Source organism: Lissotriton helveticus, chromosome 5_1 (genome assembly GCF_964261635.1).
Source record: "Lissotriton helveticus chromosome 5_1, aLisHel1.1, whole genome shotgun sequence".
Lineage (NCBI taxonomy): Eukaryota > Metazoa > Chordata > Amphibia > Caudata > Salamandridae > Lissotriton > Lissotriton helveticus.
Window position 1 is genome coordinate 2,028,118,243 of NC_136065.1, and position 14,866 is coordinate 2,028,133,108.

Consider the following 14,866-nt stretch of genomic DNA (forward strand, 5'->3'; position numbering starts at 1 on the left):
GCAGTGTTTGGGTCTTTGGTGAGGGAGAGGATCAGCTGGGTGTCGTCTGCGTAGGAGATTATGTTGAGGTTGTGTTGGCGCGTGATGGATGCGAGGGGTCTCATGTATACGTTGAAGAGGGTGGGACTGAGTGAAGATCCTTGTGGTACGCCGAAGATGACTTCGGTGGGCTCCGATCTGAAAGGGGGAAGGCGGACTCTCTGGGTTCTTCCGGCGAGGAACGAGATGATCCAGTCCAATGCTTTTCCTTGTATTCCGACGTTGTTGAGGCGTTGTATGAGGGTGCTATGACAGACTGTGTCGAAGGCTGCGGAGAGGTCAAGTAGGATGAGGGCAACTGTTTCTCCGTTGTCCATTAGTGTTCGAATGTCGTCTGTTGCTGCGATGAGGGCGGTTTTGGTGCTGTGTTTGGCTCGGAAGCCGGACTGTGAAGGGTCGAGGTATTTGTTGGATTCGAGGAAGGCGGCGAGCTGACTGTTGACGGCTTTCTCAATAACTTTGGCAGGGAATGGGAGGAGCGAGATGGGGCGGTAGTTCTTAAGTTCAGTGGGGTCTGCTGTGGGTTTCTTCAGAAGGGCGCTGAGTTCGGCATGTTTCCAGCTTTCTGGGAAGGTAGCGGAGTTGAGGGAGCAGTTGATGACGTCTCGGAGATGGGGAGAGATGATTGAGTCTGCTTTGTTGAAAATGTGGTGGGGACATGGGTCGGTTGGCGATCCTGAGTGGATGGAGTTCATCAGGTGGATGGTGTCTTCAGTGGTGATTGGGTCCCAGGCGCAGAGGTTGGTAGAGGGGGGATTTGGTTCGGGGGTGGGTGGGGTGGACTGGTCTCCGGACTGGTTTTCAAAGCTGTTATGTATGTTGGCGATTTTGTTGTGGAAGAAAGAGGCTAGGGAGTCGCAGAGGTCTTGGGATGGGGTGATGTCGTTGGTGCCGGCGGTGGGGTTGGTAAACTCTTTGACGATGTTGAATAGTTCCTTGCTGTTGTGGGCGTTGTTGTCAAGTCGATCCTTGAATGCTGATTTCTTGGTGGATCGGATTAGTTGGTGGTGTTTGCGCGTGGCGTTCTTGAAGGTGGCCAGGTTGTCAGTGGTTGGGTTTTTTCTCGAGGGTACGACAGAGCTTCTTGGATGTCTTAAGGTCATCGTTGAACCAGGGGGCTTTTTTGCTACATTGCTTGATTTGGTGGTTTTTCAAGGGTGCTAGTTCGTTGGCGCTGTGGGTGATCCATTGTGTGAGGTTGGTGGCAGCTTGGTTTGGGTCCGATGATTTGGCAGGACGGTTTTTGTGAAGCGAAGTGAAGAGCTGGTCGGTGGTAATTTTGTTCCAGTTTCTTTGGGGGATTGTTTGAGGGAGGTTGTGGGTCGTGGTCTTTTTGTAGTTGAAGTGAACGCAGCTGTGGTCCGTCCAGTGGAGAGCTGTGGTGTGGTTGAAGGAGATGTGCTTGCTGGAGGTGAAGATTGGGTCGAGCGTGTGCCCGGCATAGTGGGTGGGGGTATCAACAAGTTGTTTTAGTCCGAGATTGGACAAGTTGTCCAGGAGGGTGGTGGTGTTGCTGTCGTTTTTCTTTTCCAGGTGGAAGTTGAGGTCTCCTAGTAGAATGTAGTCTTCAGAGGGGAGGGCGTGTGGGCTGATGAAGTCAGTGATGTCTTCGCTGAATTGTGTGCGGGGTCCTGGTGGTCTGTAGATGAGGGTGCCTCTGAGTGTGGTTTTGGGGTCGGTGTTGATCTGGAAGTGAAGGTGTTCGGCGGCTGCGAGGTTATCGTCTGAGCTGGTCGTGATGCGGATGGAGTTCTTGTGTACGATGGCGATGCCTCCTCCTGTTTGGATGGTGCGGTCTTTTCGGATGATCTTGTAGCCGTCCGGGATGGCGTTCATCCAGGTTTCTGTAAGGAAGGCGACGTCCGGCGAAGTGGTGTCGAGTATGTTCCAGAGTTCAATGGCGTGTTTGTGGACCGAGGGGGTGTTGAGTAGGATGCACTTCAGGTGGTTAGTGTTCGAGCTCTGTTTAGAGTCTGTGGATTTGGAGTGGGTCCTGATGCAGTCGAGTTTGCAGGAGTGGCAGGTGAAGGGTCCATGGGTGGGACCAGGGGCGGCTTGGTAGCAGTCTTGGAGTCGGCCGGGGTTGAATGCTAAGAGGGAAGCGGCAGTGTACGTTGTGCGGGTGGATTGTGGTTTGCGAGGACAAGGGGGTCGGGCTCTGGGCGCGGTCCAGGCACGGACAGGCGTAGACGGGCTTACCTTTGGCGCACCTTCGGCGCGACCGCTGCGCGTGAACGCTGTGCGCAAAAGCATCTGTCATGTGTAGATGGCGGAGGGGGAGGGGGCGGGGGCGAGGGAGGGGCAGCTGGGAGGCGGGAGCGGGGTGGAGAGCCGGGCTGGGAAGGCACAAACAACAAACAACAAAATGGCAGCAAGTCAAAAGTCGCACAGGACGAGACCCCAACACTCCTTAATAAAAGGGAAGCGTCACCGGCACAATCAGGCACAAGTTATTCAAAGGCAGCAGTGCACAAATCGATAAACAATGCAAGCGCAGCTTAGCAGGCAGTTACGATAGCGCTACGATCTAAATATATTCAAGGCGCTAATAAGGCAAAAATGGTTGCAGGGGCAATGCGAGCAATGGGCAGCTGAAAGTGAGGGCAAGGAGCACTCAGGCAGTATAGCGCTACGATACCAGACTGGGATCAGGGAGCAGCGTGAGGAGCGACCGCTTCTGAGGGTCTCAGGACGGTCACCAAGGGCAGGCCAAATGCATTAGTCATAGCAGACTCCCAAGTAACAATAGGATAATAGGAATAAACTATCAAAAATAAAGTGAAATTATACATCCCATTGGATTTAACCGGGCTGGCACGTACCAGTTCGCGTCAAGGTCAAGACAGAAGTTGGCCAAGCCCCTGTATTTTGGCTTCGAGGCGGAGTTTGTACATTCCTTCAATAACATCCAGTTCGCTCTGGTCTGCGAGGTGCGAAAAACAAGTGAGGAGCAAAACATGCGCTCCCCACCTTGTCAAGCGTTGTTGTGCGGGTAAAGAAGCTAGAGCAGAACCAAATTAGTACGCAAGGTATCATGAGATCATGTCAAAGCCAATAGCAAGCACTGTCGTAAAGCAAGATAAAGTAAACAACAAGATTGACAGAAGACTGTGTCAAAGTCGATAGTAAGGTCTCAAAAGGGACACTGCCCTATTTCATAACTATTCTCACAAGGCAGGCATATGCAATATCATTCTTCATTATAGCTGGAATTAAATAACACAAAAAAATCAGTCAGAGATGGTGATAGTCGACGGTCATCACTGGGTACTCGACCACACGAGTGGCCCATTTAGTACAGGCGTATTCATGATAGAACTTGAGGTGAAGGACTTCGGGATAATCCTGACATACCTGGAGATGCGAGACCTGTGAGTTCATCTGTCAACTGGAGGTGAAAGACATGTTGACAGGTCCTAAAAGGTTTGTAATGTCAGAAACGCTAAGGGTGCACTGCCATCTGTGAACGCATCAAAGTATAGCGCGCTGTGTAGAAGTGGTGCAACTGGGTGAGTGGGAAACCTTTGGAACCACTCAGCAGTTAGTAGAAAGAACTACCAACTAAGGGAATAGCAGAAGTACCCTATGCACTCACAAAATTAATAAAACATTGTGTAACAATCATGAGACAATGTACAGAAAAACAAAGCAACAGCAAATTGTAGGGTTCTCCAATGGGAGAGTAATCCGATGCATTCCTTTATTGTGTTAGACAGCCAGCCGACACGTGTTTCATCGCCTATGCGAATCCTCAGGGCTGAAATAACAAATAGGTGACAATGGAGCATCTCATATGCAGTTGTGCAGTAATATTCAACACAACATCTCATAACATGTGAAAAACAAATAATTGCTTCCACTAGTATGTGAGAAAAATTACATTTAATTGAAAAAAGGGTGCACCCCAACGCATTTGTGGCGAGTGTGCGTATTTTGCGCAATTAAAAGATTGTGCTGGTGTTATTTAAGTGAAAAAGTGAGATAAGAATATAGAAAGAAGACTCTGGAGTACGTCTTCATTTATCACACCAAGGCGTTGTTAATGACTCTTATAATATATATAGAGAAGTTCAATGTGGAAAAAACATATATTATGGGCTCTCGTGTAAGCGGGTGCAACTAGTAGTGATCGGTTCATCCACAGTTCGTGCAACGTGATAAGGATCAAAGTGACGTGAGGGTGCGGATTAATCGTGGCAGTAACACATACCTATATGTGGCTGTGTCAAACCAGGAGGTCTGTAAACATGAAACAAAAGGAAGGAGGGGAGGAAGAACTCATCAGTCACACAACTTTTCTGAGAGCTCGGGCATATGTGCCAAGTATCAAGATTTCAATGAGAACAATGCTCACCGCTCTGACTTGTTTCATGCCAGATATGGGTGTTCATTTTCTCTTATGTTCGAGATTTCTTTATTTGGTCTACCAACACACACGTTTCATGTTTACAGACACATCCGCGCTCCACTGACGGCGATATTTCTAGCAGTGGGGGTATATACTCGACATACCTATTGCCAACACCCTGCAAACACCTGTGAATGCCCTCGACGGTGGTGATTAAGAGAATGTGAATGTCCTGGCCCTTAGTCCCCACCCTGCTTATCTGTGAATTTTCCCTAGTCATTTGAGACCCAGCTATTTTGTCTGATGCCCGATGGAGCTACCTGGTTTAGCTATAGGGGATACAGGTCGGGGATTCCCTCCTTGGACGTCACCTACCCAGTCGGTCTTTAGACAGACTTCATTTTGTCTCTCCTTGTTGTCTCTTCCCCTATCCTCCCTTTCTCACCTTCCCTGCCCCCTGCCCTCTACGCTCCATTTATTTTGCCCTCCATGTTCTTTAAATGTTTTCCCATTGAGACCTAGATATTTGGCCAATGCCCGGTGGAGCTACCTGATAGCTATAGAGGAGATGGGTTTTGGGACTTCCCCCCTCGACCGTCACCTACCCAGCCGGACTTTGGGCAGACTTTCCTCCGTCTTTCTGCCGTATCTCTCTCCTACCCCTTTACCCTTACCCCCTTCCCCTCTTCACTTCACTTATCTTGTCTTCTATGCTCTTGTAATTGTTTGTCTAGCAACTGATGTAAATTGGAACTGATGTAATCTTGTAATTTTGTGGAACCTCATGTAAAGCGCTCTGATACCTCTGGGTCTAACCAGCGCTATATAAAACTCTTAAAAATAAATAATGTTATCTCATCCTTCCTGTGCCCCAGCTCAGCTACCTCCCTTCCTGGACCTGACCTCCACCCACAGTGTCCACAAAGCATCCACTAAATAGCTGCAGAATATTCCTCGAGGCACTGCTTAAATTTATACTCCTGTTGAGATGCAAGATGGGCTGTCAGAACCTTATCACTTGGATCACTGCTGGGGAAAGGAACCAGCAAAATGTATCATCATTGGAGGAGCTCCACCAGACAACATGGACTAGATAGGTTTTCCGATGGCATAGGAAATATGAGCTACCGATTATGGGACAGTGACACAATGCTGCATCATGCATAGCCATCTGGGCATGGTGGAAGCAGCCACACTGGCTAGTTCCAGAACTTGCACTACTTGCCTAATGCTTTAGTGATAGCTAATGAGATTCAAGGCAAGCCTCTGACCAGGGTATCTAACTATGGATACAATATAGAAGCCATTGCTGATGTGGTCGCCATAGATATTGATTTAGACTGCTGTTTTGTTGACCCTGTTCACGACCAAACACTACCTTACGTTATCAATCTTTTCGGTGATGGAGTTAGTACCAGAGGAGGAGAGTCCATGTTTGGATTGACTTGGATTGTCAATTTGAGATAGATTGAACTGCCGCACTAAGAGAGGAAAGATTAAAGCTCCAGTCTTATAGAACCTACAGATTCCAGGAGAAGGAAGTCACAAGAAATCCTATGAATCCTGCACATGCCAAAAACCTGACCCAGTGATGGACTGTGTAATGGCATAGATTCACCAGCGGATTGTGCAGAAGACCTCAGGAAGAACTTCAACAGCAGGTGGAGACTCTTACGATTGCTCTTCCTCTAGGCTCTTCATTTTGATCTGGAGAGAGGAGCTCATCAGATGGGGACCGAGGGTGGGGGCAAAGTCCCTAATTGGCATGTAAGCCTGCTATTTCACATGGCGGTGGTGAAAGCCAAGTCCGATCCAAATTACCATTTCTGCTGCGTGGAGAAGACCGTCACTTTGTTGTTTAATGACACAATTCTACCAATCTGGTATGTTATGTTATGTTATGTTATGTTAATAAGGCATTTATTAAGCGCACTATCACCGATTGGTTTCTTGGCGCTGAGATCAACAGTAACATAATCATGGATGTGGGGAGGTGAGTTATTGGTATGCTTGTCTGTACAGCCAGGTCTTCAAAGCTTTCCGAAATGAGAGGAGGTCCTGGCAGGTCCGAATCTCAAGAGGGAAGGTGTTCCACAGACAAGGAGCCAGTGTTGCAAACCTGCGACCGCCAGAACGCTTGAGTTTAAAAAGGGGCGTCTGGAGGAGGCCATGATGGGATGAACGTAGGTTGCGGTATAGGTAACCGACATTCAACAACTCCCCGGACCTGGCAGCAAATGGTAAAAGAAGTCTTGTAGGGCCCCCGCCAGAAACCCTTAATCAGTCCAGGAGGCGGGCCAACAGCCTAGAGAAGTAAAAAAACAGCAAAGATAGCTGGAGTCTGCTGGAAACTGCCAAGTCTTCTGTCGGTAACCGAGGACATAGTGTTCCACAGAGTGCACACCCAGGTACTGATAGAAGCACATTGGTGCATGAAAAACATGAACACAGATGTTCAGGCCATCATTCTCTACGAGCCACTGTACAAAGCCAGTCCCTGACATCTACCCATAGAAGCACTTGATAGGCGCATGCTGTCTACCTTTGCAGTGGTAATATGTCCATACATGGGTTGTTAATCTCTTTAACACTTGCCATGTTCAGTTCACTTGCCAACTTTAGCCATCCATCATTAAAGGATTATGGATGGTACCACTCTTAGCAAAGTATGTTACTGAAGTAGTTAAGAACCTCCTGTGTGTTTGTAATTGTATAAACGTTATTTTTTTTTCTAGACTTTCCATTTGCTAACTTTTCACTTATTTTTGTTAGTAAATCCACTATTGATGGGTTCAAATTAAAGATCTGCAGCTTATATTACTAATAAATCTTTGGGTTAATCAGCTATGTTTAAAACCTTGCGATGGGTGAAATGAGTGGCTGAGCTGACTCTTTGATGTGTTGTTGCACAGATTGTTTATGTCAGACTCCATATGTTATCGTAAATACATAGTTAGGTTTATAAATGTATATTTTTGAAGCAGGCCATATGATTACACTTTGGTGTTCCATACAAATATATAAAAGATGTGCTTTGGTTGGTTGTTTTTAATGAAGGGAAACTTCAAGGGCCAGGTGGAGGTGATCCGTACAACATTTGAGCTTCTGAAGAAGTTTCTGGACAAGGAAGAGCAACAACTTCTGAGCAAACTGGAAAACGAACATAAAGAAAATATGAAGAACATTCAAGAGAAACTGAGTGATCTGGAGAAACAGCAATCCACCCACCGGGACCTGATCACAGAGATCGAGGGGAAGTGTCAGCAGCAGGATGTGGAGCTACTGAAGGTGAGGGACAAATGTCTGTTGAACTAGAGTGAGGAAACCGGAACAAGTGGATCTGCTGAAATATTTTACATAAACTTAATTTTTTGTTTTTCATGCACCATTTACCATTGCTTGAGATTCTCTTACATTTGCACTGGGAGGGACGCAAACCAATGCCTCTTTCGGGCAGAGAAGTGGGAAGTCATCTGGAGTTCATTTGCTTTCTTCTGCCTTGCATTGCAGTAAATAGCGTAACCTACTACATCAGTTACCTTTTTTTTTTACCATGACTTATAAATGCATTTATTAAATACGTCTTTTATTGTTTTTTTTTAAATTTGAATTTATCTGCACCGTTAAGAAACTGATTCTATAGTTAACTTTTAAATCTTACTTGGAGCAATAAATATGTCAGTGGGGGTGTGAATAGATTATTTGCTTCAGCTAAAAGAGAACCATGTAAACTACACGGTGGTTTTATTTAACAAGCATTGGCATAGCCAATAGGTCTCGCCTTTGGGACCTTATAAGTGTTTAGCCATGCGACAGTTGATGTTGTTGCAGTAAGGATATTGTACTGCATAACTAAATACTTATTTATTTATTTTATTTATTTATTTATTTAACTTATATAGCGCGTTATAACCACCGGGGTCTCTAAGCGCTGTTTGTCCGGATGTACATGATAAGGTATAGCATTCACTTGATCCCATTTCTGTGCCTAGGGGCTACTCCATGCTTGTTTGAAGAGTACAGTTTTTAATTTCCTCCTGAAGGATAATAGATTACTTTCCTTCCTAAGCTCTGGAGCCAATTTGTTCCATAGGGCTGGGAGTGTGTTAGAAAAAGCACGACCCCCCACCGTGGTCAATTTAAAGCGGGATTGGGACAGAAGGGTAGCATCAGACGAGCGCAAAGTCCTTCCAGGTATGTAGGGGAATAGACGGGATTTCACATAACTTGGAGCTTTGCCATACAGTGCCTTGTGTACGATGCACATTCCTTTAAAGACAATCCTCTGGCGGATCGGGAGCCAGTGTAACTCCTGCATCAGGGGGGACGAACGGGCAGATCTAGGTTTTTTATAGATCAACCTAGCTGCATCGTTCATAACCCCCTGTAGTTTATCCAGCAGCCGCTGGGGTAGGCCTATGTATAAGGAGTTCCCGTAGTCCAGCCTAGCCAAAATTGTGGCTGAGACCACATGCCTCAAAGTGGAGAAAGAAAGTAAGGCGGAGATCTTCCTTAGTTGTCGTAGCAGGCCAATGCAGGTGCCCACTACCGAGATGACTTGTTTGTTCATGGATAGTTTGTCATCCACGTGAAGGCCTAGACTTTTCACTGCGGACGCTGGTTTCGGTGGCACACCCAGCTCCACAGGCCAAAATTTTTCGCTCCAGGGGTTGCCCGAGATGGAAATGGGCAACACTTCCGTCTTGTCCGGGTTGACTTTTAGATGGTTCTCAGACATCCAATTAACCGTAGCTTTTAGTATGTCCTGCAACCTGGTGGACGCTCCCAAACCATCGTCCAGCCGAACGATTATTTGAGTGTCGTCGGCGTAATTGTACACCAGGCAATCCATCTTGTTCAGCAGAGCGATTAATGGCTGCAGGTAGACATTAAAGAGTAGGGGTGACAGGGCAGATCCCTGTGGAACCCCACAGGTGATCGGAGCAGAGGTGGAAAGTAAATCTTCCAACTGTACTCTTTGCGTCCTGCCCTGCAGAAATGATGTGAGCCAAGCATGTGCTGTACCCCTGACACCAAAGGATCTCAACCGCGACAAAAGTTGTTCATGACACACGGTATCAAAAGCCGCGGAGAGATCCAGTAGTATCAGGGCGCTCGGTGTTTTTACATCAGCCCGAGTTCTCAGTTCATCCAGGATGGACAACATAACAAGTTCCGTGCTATGATTAGCACGGAACCCTGCCTGATTGGTCTCCAGCAGGTTGTTACTCTCTAGATGACCCGAGAGTGATGTTAACACATGCTGCTCAATCACTTTAGCCAAGAAAGGCAACTGGGAGATGGGCCGGAAGTTTTTCAGACACTTCGTGTCTGATCCAGGCTTCTTTAGTAGGGGGATCAAGCGGGCCTCCTTAAAAGCTAAAGGGACCTGTCCTGTACGAAGGGAGGTATTCAATAAGCGCAGAACCTCTTCTTCAATTCCTGGTACTGCCAGCTTAAATACATCAGGAGGGCATAGATCCGCCCGGGAACCTGATTTAACACGGTCCATGATTTTAAATAGTTCCTGTGTAGAGATTGGGGAAAACTCCGCTAATGGTGGAATATCTAGCGGAGCAGTGAGGGCCGGTGGACGGGGACATTCGAGAGGTGTAGTCGCAGCAATTTCGCCCAGAATATCGGAGATCTTATTTATAAAGAAGTCCTGAAACCTCTGGCAATCCTCCTGGGTGAACTCAGCACTATGCTCTTTATTTATCCTGAGCTCTGCCAGGACCCGAAAGATTTCCTTCTGCGGATTTCTTGCTGCGACTATTCTTTCCTCGAAGAACACAGCCTTCCTGGTTTGTATGGCTAATTTATAATTAGCCAAGGATGAGATATACTCTTTTTTGGCTACGACGTCATATTGTTTGCGCCATGCCCGTTCTTTTTTCCTCACCCCACGTTTCATCTCCCTTAGGGAATCAGTGTACCAAGGGGCCCCAGCCCCTCTCGCCACCTTCTTCACCCTACGAAGGGGTGCCACCGCATCAATGGCGCTCCCCATTTTGTGCTGAAGGTGCCCCCAAAGGACATCAATGTTAACAACCTTCTCCTTCACTGAAGGGGAGTGTTCCAAGAGGTAGACCATTTTCTCCCCATCGAGGTTTCTCCATTTCCGAGCCATTTTCCAGCCATCTTCAGGTTTGGGCAAGTAGGCCTTCAGTATGAGTCTGCCCTTTATTAAAAAGTGGTCAGACCATGCACAAGGCAGGATTTCCGTAGCGCCCTGAGCTGGCATGGTAGTCCAGACTAAGTCTAGTACATGTCCTTTCTCATGAGTTGGTCCCTTCACCTGTTGAGTAAGACCCAAGGAGGAGATAGCCTCCTCGATCTGTAGTGCTTGCCCCTCCTTGGGGTTTTTTTCCCAATGATAGTTGAAGTCCCCAACCACTACCATTTTATCGTATCTCGTACATAAATCCTGAACCAATCTTGTGAAGAGAGTCGGAAAATCTGGCGACGCCCCAGGCGGCCGATATACCACCAGGAACACCACACATACCGCTCCCCACCTAAGCTTAACCCCCATAACCTCAGCTCCCCCTAGGGTTTCGGAAAGGAACTTATCGGCACGAAAACGTGCCTGGTAAAGAAGGGCCACTCCCCCTCCTCTCTTTGCTCCCTCCCTGTTGAAATGGAGTGCCAAATAATTGGCGGGAAGGGCCGTCACAAGATCCGGCACCGAACAATCCCCCAGCCATGTTTCGGTGAGTGCAAGGGCGTCTAGCTCCTCGTCCTCCAGAAGAGCGAAAACCTCCAATTTATGACTCTGCAGTGAACGAGTATTCAGCAGGCCATAGTTCAGAGTAGAGATGTTAGAGTCGCGCCGGCGCGCTCTTGTACCCCAAGATGTCACCTAGCCCCAGTCCAACTAACGGGCCGCCAAACAGCGGTGCAGATTCACAACCAATTTTATGTGTGGGTATGTCCTAAGAAACCCCCTAATAGCCGCCTAGCCAAGTGCAAATTTCCTTTTTAAAATGCGCTACAAATAAAACGCACATACCGCGCATGAAGCGCTAAGCATGTGTTGCCTTTTTAAAATACAATTGCAAGCTCCACGAGTGGGATTACAAGACAGTTAGTAAAATAACAGGCGCAGCAGCAGGGAGTCAGAGATGCTTCACCTACACTCGCGCTTACCTGGACAGAGCGAGCGCCTAATACAAACGACTTAAATAGCACCCAATCGTGCTATGTGTGCGACAGCAGCTAGAGCGCGAACAAAAATGGCGTCTCCTGCCGGCACTTCCCCTCCCAAGATGTCACCTAGCCCCAGTCCAACTAACGGGCCGCCAAACAGCGGTGCAGATTCACAACCAATTTTATGTGTGGGTATGTCCTAAGAAACCCCCTAATAGCCGCCTAGCCAAGTGCAAATTTCCTTTTTAAAATGCGCTACAAATAAAACGCACATACCGCGCATGAAGCGCTAAGCATGTGTTGCCTTTTTAAAATACAATTGCAAGCTCCACGAGTGGGATTACAAGACAGTTAGTAAAATAACAGGCGCAGCAGCAGGGAGTCAGAGATGCTTCACCTACACTCGCGCTTACCTGGACAGCCTTATAAGGTTTGAAAGGCGAGACCTATTGGCTATGCCAATGCTTGTTAAATAAAACCACAGTGTATTTGCCACTGGAATGGTGTTGAGGGGCCAGGTATGTTCACTTTAGCTAAGATAACAACCAGTACGCTTTTAAAGGACTGGCGTTGGCAAAAACCTTTTGATTTTACAAACACTAAATGTATAGCCAATCCAATCCAATCCAAAAGTTCTTTATTTCGGCCATCAAGGCCATAAAAGATGCAATAAAAACATTAAAATCATCCAATCATAAAAATGCAATTAAAACATTAAGAACATCTAATCATTACAATATTGCAAGGAGATATTTTACAAGGAGATGTGCAGCCCGAAAAAACAGTTAGTTGCATTATATATATGTAAAATGTGTATAATCAATATACTATGCACTGATAATTCATCCTCCAGTTAAAAACTAGCTAAGCAATAATTTTTGCCTTGTCATCCACATAGCTAGTAAATACTTAGAGACTGCAAATACGATACAGCTTGAAGTGCTCGTCTTTAGGATTCTGAAAGAGTGTAAGCAATTTCTGAAGCCTAAATTCCTACAGAGTGGTACCAGCCAGTGCTTCCTTGATCTGCTGTAAGCGGGGCAAAAGAAAAGCACGTGAATTTCATCCTCCGCGCTACCGCTGCATCCTGGACAAGATTTGTCGTCCGTAGCAGACCATTTACTTGTGAAGACTTTAAGAGGCAGGGTACCATACCTCCATTGAATAAAGAGTTTCCTTACAGTGATAGAAAAAACAATGTCCATAAAATCTTCAAACTTAAAGAAACTTTTGGAAACCAAAAATTGTTCAGTTAGGGTGCCGACTTTTGGAGCACACACAGCCATGCTTAGACTTTTATCCTTAAAAATCCTGGTCAGGGTTTTGCGGGAGACCTCGGAACAACCCCGTTCGGGGTCCTCCGACAGAACAGCCAAGCCCAATCGTAAAAATTCTCGCTTAACAAAGGCCAGCCAAGGTATTCTATCAGAGCAGTTAAAGCTCAGCACATGCTTCAGCTCTTGCCTATAGTATGACAGTTCTGTGGTGGACCATAGCCTATGCCAAAACCTCAGTGGTTTCAGTGCTAACTCATCTCCTATAGATGGGAGGCCCAGATCTAATCTTAAGGGTAAGAATGGGGTGCCTTGTGGTAACGACAGCAACTGTCTAATGAAATTTGTTTCTACCTTGGTAAATTCAGTGCTACTGTTGTACCCCCACAGCTCTCCGCCATAGAGAGCTGCTGCTCTGGCTTGGGTTTTATACATCTCCAGTGCTGGACTTACTGGCTTGAAGGTTGAGGAGTTTGAAACCTTCAGAATGCCCCCCACCAGTTGCGATAGCTTTACATGGGATCTTACTTGCTGTGGTCCCCAAGATAAATTTTCAAGATATTGGAACGTCATAACCCTTTCCAACCTGTCCGACCCTAGAGTCGGATTTGGTCGGGTAGTTGCCGAGGGATTAAATATCATAAACTTTGTTTTCTCAGCATTTATCTCAAGGCCGTGGATTCTGCAGAAGTCCCCAAACCTGTCCAGTATCCGTTGGATCCCCATTGGGGATTTGGAAAGCAGGAGGGTGTAATCAGCAAACATGATTGCCGGAACCCTCCTGCCTGCCAGCCTTGGGGCGTCATTGTTGGGGACACTGTCAAGGTGTGATATTACACCGTTGACGTAGAGGCAAAACAGGGTCGGTGCTAAGACGCAACCCTGTCTCACCCCCCTGCCAACTAGAAACCTGGATGACAGTGCCCCATCCCTTCCACATCTGACCTGGGCGAAGTTCCCTTCATGGAGCCTAATCAATACGTGCAAAAGCTGGGGCGGGACGCCCAATTCCCTGAGAACCGCCCACAATTTCTCTCGCGGCACCAAGTCAAATGCGGACCTGAGGTCCACAAACACCATGTAGAGGCTGTCACCCTCAATCTTTGCCGTTTTCCAGTAAAGGAGAACGAGGCGAAAGATCTGGTCCATGGTGGATGTGTTCCTCCTAAATCCTGCCTGAAGGGGACTTAGGATCTCATTATCATCCATCCATCCCAAGAGGTGATCCAACACAAGATGAGCAAAAAGGTTTTGGGAGACATCTATAAGGCTGATCGGCCTGTAATTGGCTGGGAGCAGAGGGGAGCCCTTTTTAAAGATCGGAACTATCTCTGTGCCCAGCCAAATACAGGGGATCTCCATGCCCCTTAAAATTGAATTAAAGTTAATAAGCAGATAGGGGGCCCAGATCTCAGGTTGGTGCCTAAATATATCTCCGGGAAGTTTATCAAGACCTAGAGCCTTCCCCAATGCGAGCCTCCCTATTCCGTTATGGACTTCCCCCAGTGTAAACTCCAATGGATCATATTGTTCATATGGAGTTGGAGAGTCGGCCTCAATAAGCGCAGTGGGTCCATCACTGTATAATGCACTAAAATGGGATTCCCAAACTGAGGCAGCGATATTTGGTTCTACAGCCGCTCTCGGATCCCCTGATCCTGTATTTACTAGCGACCAGAATTTTCGTGCATCCCTTGTTGCCAGGGCCATTATTGGATTATGCTATCTGTCCCAGTCCCATTCACTCTTTGCATGGGCCATTACCTCTTTATACTGCAGTCTAAGCTCATGCATTTTGTGTTTATTAGTGCCAGACTTAACCGCTGAGATCAACTCAGCCTTGGCCTTTCTGCATGTAGAGTTGTACCAGGCTGAAGTTGGTGTCCTCTTCTTTCTTCGAGTGAACACAGGGTAGAAGACATCTCCCAGCCCATCAACTAGGTCTGCATAGACATGCCCTAGTTTCTTTTTTTTTTTTTAAATCTTTATTTATAAAGTTTTTCTCGATGAACATCATAAAGAAGAAACAACCAGGTAGGTTACACAGGTACACATT

General features: G+C 46.9%; 1 pseudogene; it reads left to right on the forward strand.

Annotated features, from left to right (window-relative positions):
• The window catches only part of LOC144753955 (E3 ubiquitin-protein ligase TRIM39-like), a 487,783-nt pseudogene that overhangs the window by 123,044 nt on the left and 349,873 nt on the right, over nucleotides 1–14,866 (forward strand).